A 16,204-nucleotide genomic window follows, 5' to 3' on the forward strand; every position below is an offset into this window, starting at 1 on the left:
CAGTTAAATCCTACTTTCCATGACCTCATTTGGGGTTTTCTGGGCATATACTGGAGGAAGTTGCTATTTTCTTCTCCAGTTCACAGATGAAGAAACTGAGAAAAATGAGATTAAATGACTTGCCTAGGGTCACACATCTAGGAAGTATCTGAGGCCAGATTTAAAATTAGCTAGAGGAGTCTTCTTGATCCAGGCTTGGCACTCTATCCACTGTGCCACCCAACTGCCCAGCACCCAGTAGTTATTTCATAAGTGTTTGTGGTTGGATTGATGCTTTTATTGACAAACATAGCTGTAATAACATTCTTAGAGGTGATACAAGGGTGAGAGCAAAGCTCATAGAGAAATAAATATATCCTGTATTGGTTTTATCATTGCAGGAGCTTTTGCTTTACCTATGTACCCTCCCTAGAGCAGAGAAGGTGCTAAACAGAAAGCTGTTGAACTATTGTTAACAGTAACTATCATTTATATAATATCTAAAAGTCGGTTATACATTTCACACATCTCACATCCTCACAACACCCTATGACATTGGCCCTATAGACACTGCTGTTGGCCTTTGACCAATGAGCAAATTGTGTCTTTGGCAGGATGACTCCCTCAGCTCAGAGATATCGGAGGCAGGATTGAAAGCCCTCAGTCTAAGCTGCTTCATCCAAAGACTTAATAAATGCAAGAAGGGGAAAGTTGGAGATAGCTTGGTGGTTCAGTGGATAGAAAGCCAGACCTGGAGATAGGAGTAGACTTCCTAGCAATAGGACCCTGGGCAAGTCACTTGACCCCCATTGTCTAGCCCTTACCACTCTTCTGCCTTGGAACTAGTATTTAGTATCGATTATAAAACAGAAGGTAAGGGTTTAAAAAAAAGAAGAAATGGAAAGTAGAGCTTCAAAAGAGGGGAAATTTCATGGCTATGAGAATTCCTATAGATTCCCCCCAACTTTTGGACAGTTCCAATTGTTAGGAAGTTTCCTTGCAACTCTAGACTTAAATCACTTTCTCCTTAAATCTGAAATTCCTTCCATTGCTCCCAGTTTTGCCCTCTGAGGATAAGTAGAACCAGTGTAGTTCCCTTTTCATGGGACAGACCTTCAAATACTAGAAGGCAGATAATGATAGTGATGATGATGGCTTGTATTTATATAGGGCTTTTAGGTTTGCAAAAGTACTTTACCTTTGTTAATGCATTTGATGCCCCCAATAGCCTTGGGAAGTAGGTTCTATTAATATCCATATTTTACAGATGAAGCAATTCAGGAACAGAGAATTACTTGCCTAGAGTCACATAGCTAGTATGTGTCAAAGGCAGTAGTTGAATTCAGGTCTCCCTGACTCCAAGGCCAGGACTCTATCCACTTCACTAACTAGCTACCCCAGATATTATATCATTTCTGTCTTTTTTTGTTCAGGCTTAATACCCCTATTCTTTTCAGTGAGTTTTAGATGGCATGGCTCTCAGGCTCTCCATGGCCTTCAATGCTTTTGTCTGGACACTGTTCAACTTAACCATGTCCTTTCCAAAAATCAGTCCCTTGAATTGAACATAATTCAAAGGGAAGATGGTCTGATGAATACTAAAAAGGCCAGAATTGCTCAGTTCTATCAAGACCTAAAAATAACATTAAAAAATGATATCACATTCAACAGAAAAGCTTGGAATGCTAAAGTAGGAAATCAAGATAATTGGAACAATAGGCAAATTTAGCTTTGGAGTATAAAACAAGCAGGGAAGAGACTAATAAAGGGTTAAAAAAGCCCCTTACCTTCTGCCTTAGAATTGATACTGATTTTTCCCCCCAGGGCATAAAAACAATAAGGTCTAGGCCCCTATTGGCAAACCTATGGCACATGTGCCAGAGAATACCAGAGGGGGCTTCTCCCATCTCCCTCTTCATGTATGCCTGAGGACATTTCTTAGATGACCCACCCTTCTTCCCAGAAGCCCATTGGTAGTGTTTCCTCCCTCCCCTGTCTGGGGGTAAGGTGGGAAGGCTCATGCAATATGATGGTTGCAGTTTGTGCACTTGGTCTCTAAAAGGTTTGCCATCTCTGGGCTAGGCAATGGGGGTTTAGTGACTGGTCCAGATTCACATAGGAGAAAGTGCCTGAGGCCAGATTTGAGTCTAGGACCTTTATCTCTGAGCCTGGCTTTCCACTGAGACACCTAGCTGCCCCACTCATGAGAGTTTTGTTGATATAACTTGCTAGTTATAACAAACATTCTTTTTCAACAATTTAGAAGATGACTCACAGACATCACCAGATAGCCAATATTAAAATCAGATTGATTATATAATTTGTAGTCAAAGGTAGAGAAGATAGTCAGAACAAGGCATGGAGTCAACTGAGGCTCAGATCATGAGCTTCTTATTGGAAAATTCAGACTTATATGTGTAACTGCAAAAATGTGGGTTTTCAAGACTGTGAAATGCCAAAACTGTAAAGATAATTTTTAGTGTCTTATTTTAAATAAAAAATAAGTGGTCGCCATGGGAAAAATTCCCAAATATGAAAATACCCAAGTCAGCTGGGTTTTATGGAGATTTTAATGAATACAAATGAAGGAATTAAGGGAAGGAGGAGAGAGAGAGTTAAGAGGAAATAGAAGGAAGGCCTGAGCCTTAAGAGAGACTAGTCAGTCTTTAATCACTCACCACAAGATCGTCCTAAAGCAAACTCCAGTCCTTCACTGAAATCCTCAACTCCTGAACTGAGTTCAGAGACCCAGCTCCTCCAAACTAACTCCAAACTCCAACTAAATTCAGAGAGCCAGCTCCTCCAAACTAACTCCAAACTACAACCTCCACGGCAAACTCCAACTAGTCTGAACTCCAACTAACTCAATTTTGAACTCTCCTTCCTTTTAAAGAAAATTTCTCTTGTGTCACCTCTCCTAAATTTTCACATCTACCAATCACAGTAGACGTTTTCCCCAGGACTAACCATTCTTAGTTCACATCTTTTCTTCTCACCTTCTCTGGTTAAACTAAAACTTCACACCTCTTTTGTTAAACTTGCCTTCTGTAAGTTGCTTGACCTTTTAGTGATTAATTTAACCTTTATAGGTACTTAGCATTCTTTTGTATTAGATCTAAAAATAGACCTAGCTTGGAGTTTTTGCTTCACTATAAGTATGAGTTGGGAACTTTTCATGTTCAGTAAGGAGTTTACAACTTTACTTTCCCCTAAAGTATGCCTAAGTTTGGGTAGAATAATTTTAAAGTACTCAATACATTCCTGACCAAGTACCTACATTATTACAATAGGGGAATAGCTTAACCAAATCTTCTAAGGTATAATCTGAGCAGTTTTAAGATTCACATATGGGAGAAAGTAGGAAAAACCATTACTCCATATAGGTATGAACTAAATAATATCCTTTGCTAATATGAAGTGCAAGCAATAAAAGAACTTAAAGGATTAGTTATGATATGTAGAGTGCCTGAATCCCTGTGGCCAGAGGTTTATAATTCTGTATAGGAGGCAGCAACAAAAAAACATCCCAATGAAAAAGATCAAGAAAGCAAAATGGCTATCTGTTGCAGCTTTACAAAAAGCCCAGGAAAGAAGAAAAGGGAAAGGGAAAGATATACCCAACTGAATGCAGAATTGCAGGGAACAACCAAGAGAGATAAGGTTTTCTCAAATGAGCAATGCAAAGAAATAAAGGGAAAAAATACAGAATGAGAAAGACAAGGAGATTCAAGAAAATTAGAGGTATCAGGGGAATGTTTCATGCAAAAATGGGCATAATAAAAGACAAAAATAATAGGGACTCAAGAGAAGTAGAAGAGATTAGGAAATCTATAGGAAAACTGTATAAGAAAGATCTAAAGAGCCACACTGGTGTGGTTATTCATCCAGAGTCAGACATCCTGCAGAATGAAGTCAAATGGGCTTCCTAAGAGAATCATTGCTAACAATAAGGCTAGTAGAAGGGATGCAGATAATTCCAACTGAACTATTTAGAATCCTAAAAGATGATGCTGTTAAAGTGCTGCACTCAATATATCAGCAAATTTGGAAAACTCAACAGTGGTCATTGGTTTGTGTTACTTTTATGGTTTGACTGAATATATTTAATTGGTTACAAGGGATTTAATTTCTAAATCCTAAAAATTAATTTCTAAAGTAAAATAGAATTTATGGTAGTTTATTTTACAATAGAGGAAAAATATTAAGGAAGAGAGAAAAGAGGAGTGAGAGAGAGAGGGAAAGCTCCAGCTTCCTCTAAGTCAGATAGCAATTGTAAGGCCCCAGTCAGGGGAAAGGAGTCTAAAGATGATGGACCTTTCCCAGAGGCTGAATCCTCCAAAAGGCCAAGGAAGGAAGTCAGCCTTTACACTCACCACGTGTCAGTTCAATTAGCAAGATTCTTTATCAGCCATCAACTCTAGCAGGCTCCACTCCAAGTGTGTCTCTTTCAAACTCCAACTGTCCCTCTTTACTCCAGGTCTCTTCACTCCAAGTGACTCTCTTCACTCTAAGTGACCCTCTTCACTCCAAGTGACCCTCTTCACTCCAAGTGTCTCTCTTTACTCCTCACTCTTCACTGTGTGTGTGTCTCTGTTTCCACTTTTAAAGACCTTTTTCTCTTGTGTCACTTTCCCTAAATTTTTACATCTATCAATCATAGCCAAGCTCCACTCCAGGACTGCCCACTCTTCCACATGTGGGTCACAGACCTCCCACTCAGTGTATGAAATGGGTGTTCATACCTTTTTGTGGTTAAAATCCAAAGTGGGTAGATCTCCATACTCAACTTTTAAATACTGTGCTTATATTTTGGGGGATTAAAATCTAAAAAATAGGCAGGGGATTACAATTTAATCTTCACAAGCAAGGAAGAGCTAAGTACCTTCATTGTTACAATCAGGGGAGAGCCAAATCCAATCTTCACATTTGGAAAAATTAGTTTATGTCCCAATTCTAAAGAAGGACAATGCCAAAAACTGTGTAAATTATTGAACTGTGCTCATTTCATGCACCAGCAAGGTTATGCTTATGATTCTGCAAGCTAGGCTTCAGCAATATGTGAACTGAGAATTACCAATAGAACAGACTAGTTTTCAAAGAGGCAAAGGAAATAGAGACCAAATTGTTAACATTCACTGGGTTACAAAAAAGACAAGGGAGTTCAGAAAAACATCACTGACTACACTAAAGTCTTTGACTGTGTGTATCACAACAAAATGTGGCAAGTCCTTAAAGAGACAGAAGTATCAGATCATGTCTGTATGCCAAAAGGCAACAGTTAGAGGAGAACATGGTTTGAAATCAGGAAATAAGTATAACAAAGCTATATATTGTTACCTTATTTATGTCTCTTATATGCAGAGTACATCATGTGAAATGCCAGGATGGATGAATCAAAAGCCAGTTGCTGGGAGAAATATCACCAATCTTAGATTTGTAGATGATACCACTTTGATGTTAGAAAGTAAAGAATTAATGTCTCTTGCAGGTGAAAGAAGAGAATGTAAAAGCCTGATTGAAGTTTAGCTTTAAAAACAACAACAACAACAAACTAGTATCATGGCAATTGGCCCTTTCCCTTCCTAGAAAATAGAGGGAGACGATATGGAAGAAATGCCAAATTTTATATTCTTCGGCTCAAAGAACACTGTAGATGGTGACTGCAGTCATGAAGTTAAAGGATGCATGTTTCTTAGAAGGAAAGCTGTGGCAAATCTGGAAAGCATACTAAAAAGTCGAGACATCACCTTGCCAAAAAAAGGTACATAAAGTCAAAGATGTGGTTTTTCTGTTGTGGGGGTGAAGAGGTGTACCTAGGGTTCGGGAAGGATATCTTTTTCAAGAATGCAAGACTCCAAAACTTAGCTTAAAAACAAAAAGAGAAATTTATTAAATTAGGAAGTAATATTGAGAATGGCCAGGAGGATAGCAAGGTGGAACAGCAAAATGGGGAGCAGTTCCTTGGGAGGATAGCATGAATGGAAAAGCTGTTCCCCCGTGAGGACAGCATGGATGGAAAGGCTATCCTCCAGAAGACATCAGTTCTGGGGATTTTATACTTTTTACAACAGAGAGTGTTAGTCACCCAGGCATTTGGTGAGGTGGGGTGATCATCTGTCTGGGGACATAAAGATTCCTTAGTTTTAGGGAACAAACAGATGTCTGAGATGTAGCCTGATAGGATCGACATGTAGCCTGGAGGTGCATCTCTGTCCATCTCAAATCTAGAGGACAATCAAAGGAGGACGAACATCTCAGAACCCTACAGGGGTCATTGGATGTTTTTAGGGTCAGAGTTATGAGGATGTAAGGGAGCAAGGGAGTTTCCCTGATAATAGTTTGCTTGAGTTTCTGGGGGTACAATGTCCATGTCATTTCCAGTAGTAATATATGACTATGAGAGTTGTACTCCATGGGAAGTTGAGTGCCGCAGAATGAATGCTTTTGAATTATGGTACTGGAGAAGACTAGTCCCTTGAACAAACAGTAAGGATCAGATCAGTCAATACTTTGAAATGAATTCAAATAATTCATTGGAAGGACAAATACTGATGCAGAAACTTAAAAACTTTAGTCACATCATGAGAAGACAAGATTCATTTGGAAAAGATTGATGTTGGGAAAGATTGAATGCAAAAGGAGGTTGGGATGGCAGAGGATGAGATGGATAGATAGTGTCATAGAAACAAGAAAATGAGAGGATTGAAGGACCTGGTGGGCTATGGAGTCACAAAGAGTTAGACATGAGTGAATGAATGAACAGCTATATATATAGTAGATCAGAGAGGATTATATATATGAAATTGTGAATCTGTTACATATGAAATTGTGAATCTGTTACAGAGAACTCTTTAAAAGTATGTAATATCATATTTTATATATGTTAAATACATAATAAATTCAATTTTGAGAATATTCCTGATTTTTTAATTTTTTAATTTTTTAAATTTTATTTGGTCATTTTCAAACATTATTTTTTGGAAACAAAGATCATTTTCTTTTCCTCCCCCCTCCCACCACCCCTCCCATAGTCGACACGCGATTCCACTGGGTATCACATGTGTCCTTGATTCGAACTCATTTCCATGTTGTTGGTATTTGCATTAGGGTGTTCATTTAGAGCAGTGGTTCTCAACCTTTCTAATGCCATGACCCCACAATACAGTTCCTCATGTTGCAGTGACCCCAAACCAAAAAATTACTTTGGTGGCTACTTCAAAACTGTAATTTTGCTACAGTTATGATTCGGAATGTAAATACCTGATATGCATTATGTATTCTCATTGCTACAAATTGAGGGTTGAGAACCGCTGATTTAGAGTCTCTCCTCAATCATATCCCCTCAACCCCTGTAGTCAAGCAGTTGCTTTTCCTCAGTGTTTTTATTCCCACAGTTTGTCCTCTGCTTGTCGATAGTGTTTTTTTTCTCATAGATCCCTGCGGATTGTACAGGGACCTTGCATTGACACTAATGGAGAAGTCCATTACGTATGATTGAACCACAGTGTATCAGTCTCTGTGTACAATGTTTTCCTGGTTCTGCTTCTTTCGCTCTGCATCACTTCCTGGAGGTCGTTCCAGTCTCCACGGAATTCCTCCACTTTATTATTCCTTTTAGCACTATTCCTGATTTTTTGAGATTCCTTCTAGGAAAGAGAGACACACACAGAGAGAGGGACAGAGAGAGCTTGAAAGTTTGATCCTGCAACAGTTTTGTGAGGAGTTGTTAAACCTGTTTTATAGAGGAGAAAACTGAGGCTGAGAGAGATAAAGTTACTTGCCTAGGGTCACATAACTAGTAAGTGTTTGAGAAAGGGTTGGGATATAATTAGCAACCTATCAGTAATCATTTATTAATCCCCTGGTATTTGTCAGACACTATTCCAGACACTAGGGATTCAAAGATGAAAAAAAGAGTCTCTACCATTAAGGTGCTTACATTCTAAAGGGAAAGATAATACCTACATATAAAAGAATATACAAATATAAAGTAATTTTTTGGTGGAGAGCATGAGAAGGAAATCAGGTAAGGTTTCACAAAGAAGATATCACAAGGGATTCTTAGAGGAGGAAGGGAAGAGAGAGGGTATGCTAGGCACAGAGATGAGATACAGAGGACCTTGTGTGAGGGACAGCAAGAAGGCCAGTTTGACAAGACTATACAGTTCAAAAAGGGGAATAATGTATAATGAGGTTGCAAATGTGGGTTTGATAATTGTGAAAAGCTTTAAATGTGAAAAAGAAAAATTTATATTTCAATCTGGATGCAATAGAGAGCCTTTGAAATTATTAAGTGACATGATTAGACCCAGATCTTTCTGACTCTCAGGTTGCACTCTTTCTTCTATGTCATGCCATACTTAGAGAGTATACTAAAGTCAGTAGTTCTGGGTTTGTATCCTGGTTCAGACATTTACTATTTTTGTGATTGCTCTGAAGATAGTGGAGCTTAGAGGCAGCTAAGTAAGATATAGAATATTGGGCTTGCAATCAGGAAGATCTAAGTTAAAATCTATCCACAGACACTTGCTACCTTCTGACCCTGGGTAGGCCCATCTACCTGCTTCTGTTTCCTTTTCTATAAAATGAAGGGTTTGGACTCCCAACTGTAAATCAACTGTCCTGATTTGTTTGTTTAACTTTCATCTTGTCTTAGAATCTATACTAAGTATCCATTTCAATGCAGAGGAGGGTTAAGGGTTAGGTAATTGGGGTTAAATGATTTGCCCAGGGTCACACAGGTAGGAAATGTTTGAGGCTAAATTTGAATCCAGGTCCTCCTTTCTCCAGGGTTTTATCCACTGAGCCAACTAACTACTCCATTCCTATGCTTAATCATTCAGTCTGGAAGTATTTATTAAGAATCCAGCAGATTCCTAGAACCCAGTTAAGTGCCAGGGACAAATATAAAGATCGAAACAATTTCTACTCTTAAGGAGTTTATAAATATATACAGTGTATAAATATAAAAGGAATAATTAAAATAGATACAAAGTAGTTAAATAGAAGGCAGTTTGGGAGGGAGGGCACTAGCAGTTGAAGGGGAGGATCAGAAAAGGCATCATCTGGAAGCCTTGTTCTGTGCCTTAAAAGGCTCATTATTGGTGGGCAGCTCATGGGTGCAAATGAATTGAGCACAGGGCCTAGAGTCATGAAGACCCGAGTCCATATCCTGCTTCAGACACTAGTTAGCAAGTCATTTAACCTCTGCCTCCCTCAGTTTCTTCATCTGAAAAAGGGGGATAACAGCACCTTCTTCCTAGGGTTGTTGTGGAAATCAAATGGGACAATAAATATAAATATAAAGGGGGCAGCTGGGTAGCTCAGTGGATTGAGAGTCAGGCCTAGAGATGGGAGGTCCTGGGTTCCAATATGACCTCAGACACTTCCCAGCTGTGTGACCCTGGGCAAGTCACTTGACCCCCATTGCCTAGCCCTTACCACTTTTCTGCCTTGGAGCCAATACACAGTATTGACTCCAAAAGGGAAGGGAAGGGTTTAAAAAATATATATATAAATATAAAGCTTGGTCCATGCTGTGTCATATAAATGTTTGCTATTATCATTGTTATTAACTGGGATAATAACTGCAAAGTGCTTAGCACAGTGACTGCCACATGATAAGGGTCATATAAATGTTAGCTATTATTACTATTCCATGTGAATAATGGCTATCATTATTAATTGGAAGGCAGTGTGGTTGGTGTATGTTGTTATGAACAGGCATGAAGGTCAATGCCTCAGGTGTTCCCATTTCAGGGTCTGGAATATACCCACAAGGCAACTTATTTCTTAGGCTTCTAACTCTAGAGGTGGACGAGGCCTTAAGGTCATCTGGAGACGTCTCACTCATTGTTTTGCAGCTGAGTAAACAGAACCACAAAGGAGTTAGGGATTTTTCGGATTTCCCGGGCTAGCTCTTCTCTCTATTCCTCCGGAGAGTCACTCTTCTTCCTAAATAAAGAACAATAACATAAGCAAGGGACGACGGGAAGAAGGTCTCAGGCCCCTCTTTCCTTCCTCTTGACCTCACCCTCCCTCTCTATTCCCTTCTCCACATGGCTCCTCTTTTGGAGCCCCGCCTCTCCACGCGAGGCAGTCTAACTTGGACCTCGTGTCTCCGTACGTATGTCCGTGCGTGCGTGCGTGCGCGCGCTGCGCCGTGCCAGTCCGGCCTTCCCCGGGCGGCCCGTGACGCATGCGCAGTCTCGCTGTCTTCCCCGGGCCGGAGCGGCGGCGGCGGTGGCGAAACTGGTGGCAGCGGCGGCGGCAGTAGCGGCGTTGAGCGGAGGAAGATGGCGGCTACGGGGAGCTCGGGAATCCGGTGGCCGTGAGGAGGGGACAGCGGGAGCGGCCTGGCCCGAGGCGCGGAGCAGCGCGGCGCCCTCCTCCCCTCCTGCCCTCCCCGGGTCCGTCGGTCCGTCGGTCCGTCCGTCCGTCCATCCGCGCGGCCGCGGCCGCGGAGCGAAGGCAAGAGCGGGCGGTGGCCGGGCCAGGTGAGGCCGCTCCCCGAGCGGGGGACTCGCCAGCACCCTGGGGCCCGTTCGGCTGGCGAGAGCAGAGCGAATCTCGGGCTAGTGGACCCTCCCCCCACCTCCTAGTGGGGAGACCCTGCCCAGTCTCCCCCGAGGTATGGGGCTCCTGGGCTCGCACGCTCCCATCCCCTGCCAGTCTCCCTCTTGGGGTGCGGCCCATCTCCCTGGACTCTCTTTCGGGGTTGGGAGCCCCTCTGCTCAACCTCCTTAGCCTCCCCTTGGAGGCTTCCCTCTCAAGGTGCACCTTCCTCCAGACTCTCCCCTTTGAGGACGCAATGTCTCTTTCTTTTCTCAAGTTTCTCCTTTGAAAGTGCAAACCCCTTCCCAGCCCCTCTTCTGAGGGTGCAAACCTTCTTCCTAGCCTTCGCTAGGTACAGTCCCCCTACCCACTCCTTCCTAGTGTCCTCTTTGAAGGCACAAATCCTTTCCTGCCTCCCCTTGATGGTCTTAACTGACCCCTCCCCCCCCCCCCCGCCCCGTGTCTCTAGCCTTCCTTCTGAAGGCGGTAGCACCCCTGTATTCTCACATTAGTGTCCCTCCCCTTCAAAGGTGTTGAGGCTCTCTAAGCCCAGCCCCTCCCTTTCCTTTTTGAAGATGTCTTGCCTACAACCCCCCTCCTTTGGCTTCTCCTTCTAAAGGTGTAAATGTCTGTCTTATGGGGACGACTCTTCGGTATCAGGGATCATTCTCTTCCCTCTCCCTCCCAAATTTCTGGACAAAATGAATGAAGGAAAAGAGGGAATGCAGTCAGAGAAAGAAAAAAATGGCTAGCCAGCACCGGGACACAGTATCACCAGCTATGCCCAAGAGGATGAAGGCCACCCCTGACTTTGATATCCCTGATTTTTCCCATATCCCGTTGGCTCTAGGACGAAGGGCTACCACTCCAAAAGGGTTCGAAAGATTCTGAAAGCTCTTTAAAAGACTTTTGACCTCTGAAGTCCCCCAGCTCTAAACCTACGATCCTAGGAACCTTTTTAGTTAGCCCCTTCAAAGTATTGTTCTTATTTGAAAGCGATGGGAGCTAGAGCTCTCCTTGGTTGAAGAAAGGAAAAGGGCTTGGGTGATGGAAAGCTTGTTTCTGTGAGGTGGTGTCAACTAATTAGGGAAATAAAGAAATAACAGTTGAAAGGTCTTGCTAGTTCTTGTCTCTAGGAATGTTGAGATCTTGTGTTTTAACTGAAGTTCACATTTGTGAGTGTCCTTTGATGCTGTTCAAGGATTAACCCCTTGCTTTGTCTGCTAAGTCTTTAGATTTACTTGATGTTTGGGGATTTTCTTTAATTGGGATGGTGTTTGGATTTAACTTTTCCCTTGTAAAATACTGGCCCCTGCAGTTGGAGATAAACTTAAGAGTGTGTCAGGATAGTTTTCACTTATTTTTGTAGCAATATTGTGTTATGTTTTTATACTGTTTTCCCCCCACCCCCCCCCCCCCCCATTGATTCTGGAGTTTTTATCTGACATTTAACTTGAAAGTGGTGCTTTGAGCTGGAATTATGCTGTGGGAAAATGTTAGTTAAAATGTTAGTACTGAATATTGAGCCTCCTCTAAATAATTTAAATAAAGTTAGATTGTAAGTTTTCCAAGAATGAGAAAATCATTTATTAAAAGGGGCAAAAGATTATTTGAAAAATATAGATTATTTAGAATTAACATTGAAAAATCTGACAGTGCAGGTTTCTATTTAGCACTGGTGACTTCTGTGTTAAATTCTTAACTTTGGTATAGTCATTTATATAAACTGATTAAATTTCTGGATCTTATATATTGTATCATTTTATACTTTATTTTCTATTTAAAGTATAGCTTTATTATAAGACCGTTATATAATAATTTATATTAATAGATGAATTTATTGTTTATTTCATCATATTTTTGATTGTCAAAATGAAGTTTTGGGTTGAATACCATTTAACATCAGGATATTTGCAACTCTGTTTATTTCTTTATTTCTTTCAAAAGCTGAAGTCTTTCCCATAGAGATTAGAGATTCTTAGGGGTTTATTGTTGTTTGCTATTGCTACGAGAATACCTGAATGCAGCAAAACACACCAATGTGGTTGTTTTAACATTATGCTGACTTGCTGAGAATATTGCATTGTTGTGCTGAAATATCAGGTTCTGGTGCAACTTCATGTCATCCATAGTTTCATTCCTTCTTTAGCATTCTGGTTTTGGGAGGAAATGTTTCCCAGACTCCAAGTCAGGAAAAGAAAATAAGCAGGAAAATTTATTTTAAGGGGTCTTCTCTATTTGTTATTTCTATTAGAAGGTAAAATCTTTGTTTATATAGAACAAAAGGCATTGTTTCCGTACAGCTCAGTTTGTAGTCCATAACCCAGGGTAAAAGAAAGGAGAATGCTGACAGAGCCTGTGGATTTGATGAGCTTTTTGAAGCAGCAGATGCAATGGCAGGTCTGGCCTGGGGAGGCTGGAAGATTCTGATATATTTTAGTTGTATGATCAAGGGCCAGACTTTTAACGCAGAAGATTGCTTTCTGAGACCCTTTTAAGTTATAGATGAATAGCTGATCTGTATCTTTTCATTCAGTTCATTTAATAAGTATTTATTAAGAGCCTATTATGTAAGGATAACTAGGTATCTCAATGGATAGAGTGCCAGGCCTGGAGTTCAGAGGTTCTGGGTTCAGATATGATCTGACATTTACTAGTTGTGTGACCCCAGGCAATTGCTTAATTGCCTAGCACTTACCACTCTTCGGCTTTGGAACTACTTCTTAGCATTGATTCTAAGAGAGAAGGTAAGAGTTAAAAAACATAAACAAACCTATTATGTGCCAGGCACTCTATTAAGATGTTGGGATACAAAAAAGGCAAAAGTCAGCTCTTGTCTTCAAGGAATTTACAGTCTGATGGGGAAGACGGTGTACAAATAAAGATGTACAAAGCAAGCTATGCATAGCACAGGTTAAATAGGAAATAATTCAGAGGGAAAGTATTGGAATTACAAGGGTTTAGTGAAAGGAGCAGAACCAGGAGAACCTTATACACAGAGATTGATACACTGGTACAATCGAATGTAATGAACTTCTTTCTACTAGCAGCAATGTAATGATCCAGGACAATTCTGAGGGACTTATGAGAAATTCAGAGGAAGAACTGTGGGAGCAGAAACACAGAAGAAAAACAACTGCTTGATCACATGGGTTGATGGGGATATGGTTATATATTTCCAAATGATTACTCTAGCTAGTGCAGTTATCAATAATATGGAAATAAGTCTTGATCAATGACACATGTAAAATCCAGTGGAATTGTACGTCGGCTATGGGGGGGGGGAGGAAAAGTACATGAATCATGTAGCCATGGAAAAACATTCTAAATTAATTAAATAAAAATTTTCTATAAAAAGGAATTACAAGGTTTGAGGAAGGCTTCCTGGAGATGGTGGGATTTTAGTTGGGTCTAAAGGAAGTCAGTGAGGAGGGGAGAACATTCCAGACATTGGATATGAAAATACCCAGAACTGAGAGATGGAGGGTCTTATTTGTAGAATAGGCAGAAAGTCTCCTATACTGGCAGTTCTCTACAAGGGATGAATACACAAGTCTGTACCAAAAATTTTGAGGTTCCAAAGACATTACACTTAAGAGCTAGGAGAGACTATAGAGACTATTGGAGCCAATCTTCCAATCTTCATTTAATGAACAAGAAAATTCATCTGTGTTTTAACAGGTTAAATGATTTGTCCCAGGTCATACAGGCAGAATGGGGAGTAGAACTCAGATCTTCAGACTTTAAGTCTAGTATTCTTGCCCCCAGACCATGATGTGTAGATTTTTGCAATTTTGTCCCTATTTTAAATCAGTCAACAATTATAAAAGTGCTTTATAAATTGAGTTAATTTGTAGTCTTACCCTAAATGCAGATTTAGGGGTCAGTTTGCAGGCAGTAAATATTTAAGTTCTTAGTGGAAATATCGATTTTTCAGGGGGTATATAATTTCTTTAAGAATAAAAGAAGTTAACATTGTCTTGCCCTTTGGGATTATATCATAGGATTTCTTTTCTCTTATTATATTCACTCATTGTTGTGACCTTTCTTAACTTAAGACTTTTAGCCTCTCAAAGTACAAGGGAGTCTTAGAATGTTTCTAAGAGTGAGTCTTATACAAAGCCAGCAAACACAAACATTACAATTGTTAACATGTCTTGGATTACCGAGGATTGAATGGTATCCTTAGGATAAAAATGACTTGAAGTAGTAATCCAGAACAAGAAGCTGATCATGTATGTTTATTTGATCACGTTCATTTATTTATTGAAATTTTTATTTAATTAGATGATTTAGAATTTTTTCCCCATGGTTACAAGATTCATGCCCCCCCTACCCCCCCATCTGACCCTCAATTTCACTGGGTTTTACATGTGTCCTTGATCAAAACCTATTTCCATATTGTTATGTTTGCACTAGGATCATGATCTTTTAGAGTCTACTTCCCCAGTCATAGCCCCATCTACCCATGTGATCAAGCAGTTGTTTTTCTTCTGTGTTTCTTTTCCCACAGTTCTTCCTCTAGATGTGGATAGAGTTCTTTCTCATATGTCCCTCCGAATAGTTCTGGATTTGATCACATTTATTAAAGAGTGGAATGTAGTTCTTCTTCAATTAGAAATATTAAGTATGTGTCTTTATCTAAAGTCTCTTCTCGATGTGTAATAGAGAGTAGAAATATATTTCTATAATATGGTCAAAGATTCTTTTGTGCTAAGAAAGAACTTTTGAACTTAAATAGCTGAGTGAAAAGTTTCCAGCTTATTAAGTAGCTGCTTAATTGACTTTAGCCTTCTGTGATATCAGTTGCAGAACAGATATTTATTTACAAAGATACTTTATGCATTTTAGAGTTAAGTAAAGTAATATGTTCATTAAGCACTCAGAATTTATAACCTAACAGTGAATACTTTTTTTAGGGTTTGGTGTGGTATTGTTCTTGATTGAGAAAGGACAATTTTCTTAAAAAAAAAAAAGTGACAGTCTATAACTACGTGTAGAGGGAAGTGAATTGCAGACCATAGTCATACTTTAAAATTGCTTAGTATTAGCTCACATTTCAACCTATTTTTAAATAATTTCTTGTGACATTCCTCCATGTCTTGTAAAATTTATGTTATTGGTGCCCCATAGCTTTGATTTTGCATTTTATGACTCATACGCTTAATGGAAAGCTGTCAAATTTGATTTAATTTAAAAATTTCCCCTGAATTAAATTTCTTCTGGAGCTTCATTAGTGAAAATTTTTTTTCTCCTACATTTCTTTTCATTTTGTGCCACTCTGTTCTGCTTTAGAGGTGGATGATTGTCTTTATCATCTAGTTTAAGAAGCTTTAGAGCTTTTTTTAGTGAGAAACTTGAAATTAACCATTATTTTTGAAAAACAAACCATTCGTAAGATTTTTTACTTTTCTGGAGTTTAGATGAAATATTAATTCATCTGCTAACTTTGTCTAGTCATAAAAAGAATTGACAATTCTAATTTCTATAAAAGTATGCAATTTTTTTAGATTTAAAGAAGAATGCATTCTTTGAGTGTATAGTATTTTGCATGTTTTCATTTAAAAATGTGTTAAGAAACTCAGTGTAGCATTATAGTCTAAATTTTTGTATTTCCTTCTTGATCTTAATTAACTCTAGCTTTTGAGGGTTTGATTTTTTTTTTCATGCT

The 16,204-nt window shown here is 39.6% G+C and overlaps 1 protein-coding gene across 3 annotated transcripts in view; it reads left to right on the forward strand.

Moving 5' to 3' along the window:
* Window positions 1-10,146: 10,146 nt before the first annotated feature.
* Window positions 10,147-16,204, forward strand: part of FBXO42 (F-box protein 42) — a 125,665-nt gene continuing 119,607 nt past the window's right edge. The window contains exon 1 of one of the 3 annotated variants that reach the window (XM_056795716.1): window positions 10,147-10,475. The gene's annotated coding sequence lies outside the window, so the exon portion shown is untranslated. Of the gene's footprint in view, window positions 10,610-16,204 lie in introns of all 3 variants that reach the window. The other 2 variants (XM_056795717.1, XM_056795715.1) reach the window with 2 other exon arrangements.

This window comes from Monodelphis domestica, chromosome 4 (genome assembly GCF_027887165.1).
Source record: "Monodelphis domestica isolate mMonDom1 chromosome 4, mMonDom1.pri, whole genome shotgun sequence".
Classification (NCBI taxonomy): Eukaryota; Metazoa; Chordata; class Mammalia; order Didelphimorphia; family Didelphidae; genus Monodelphis; species Monodelphis domestica.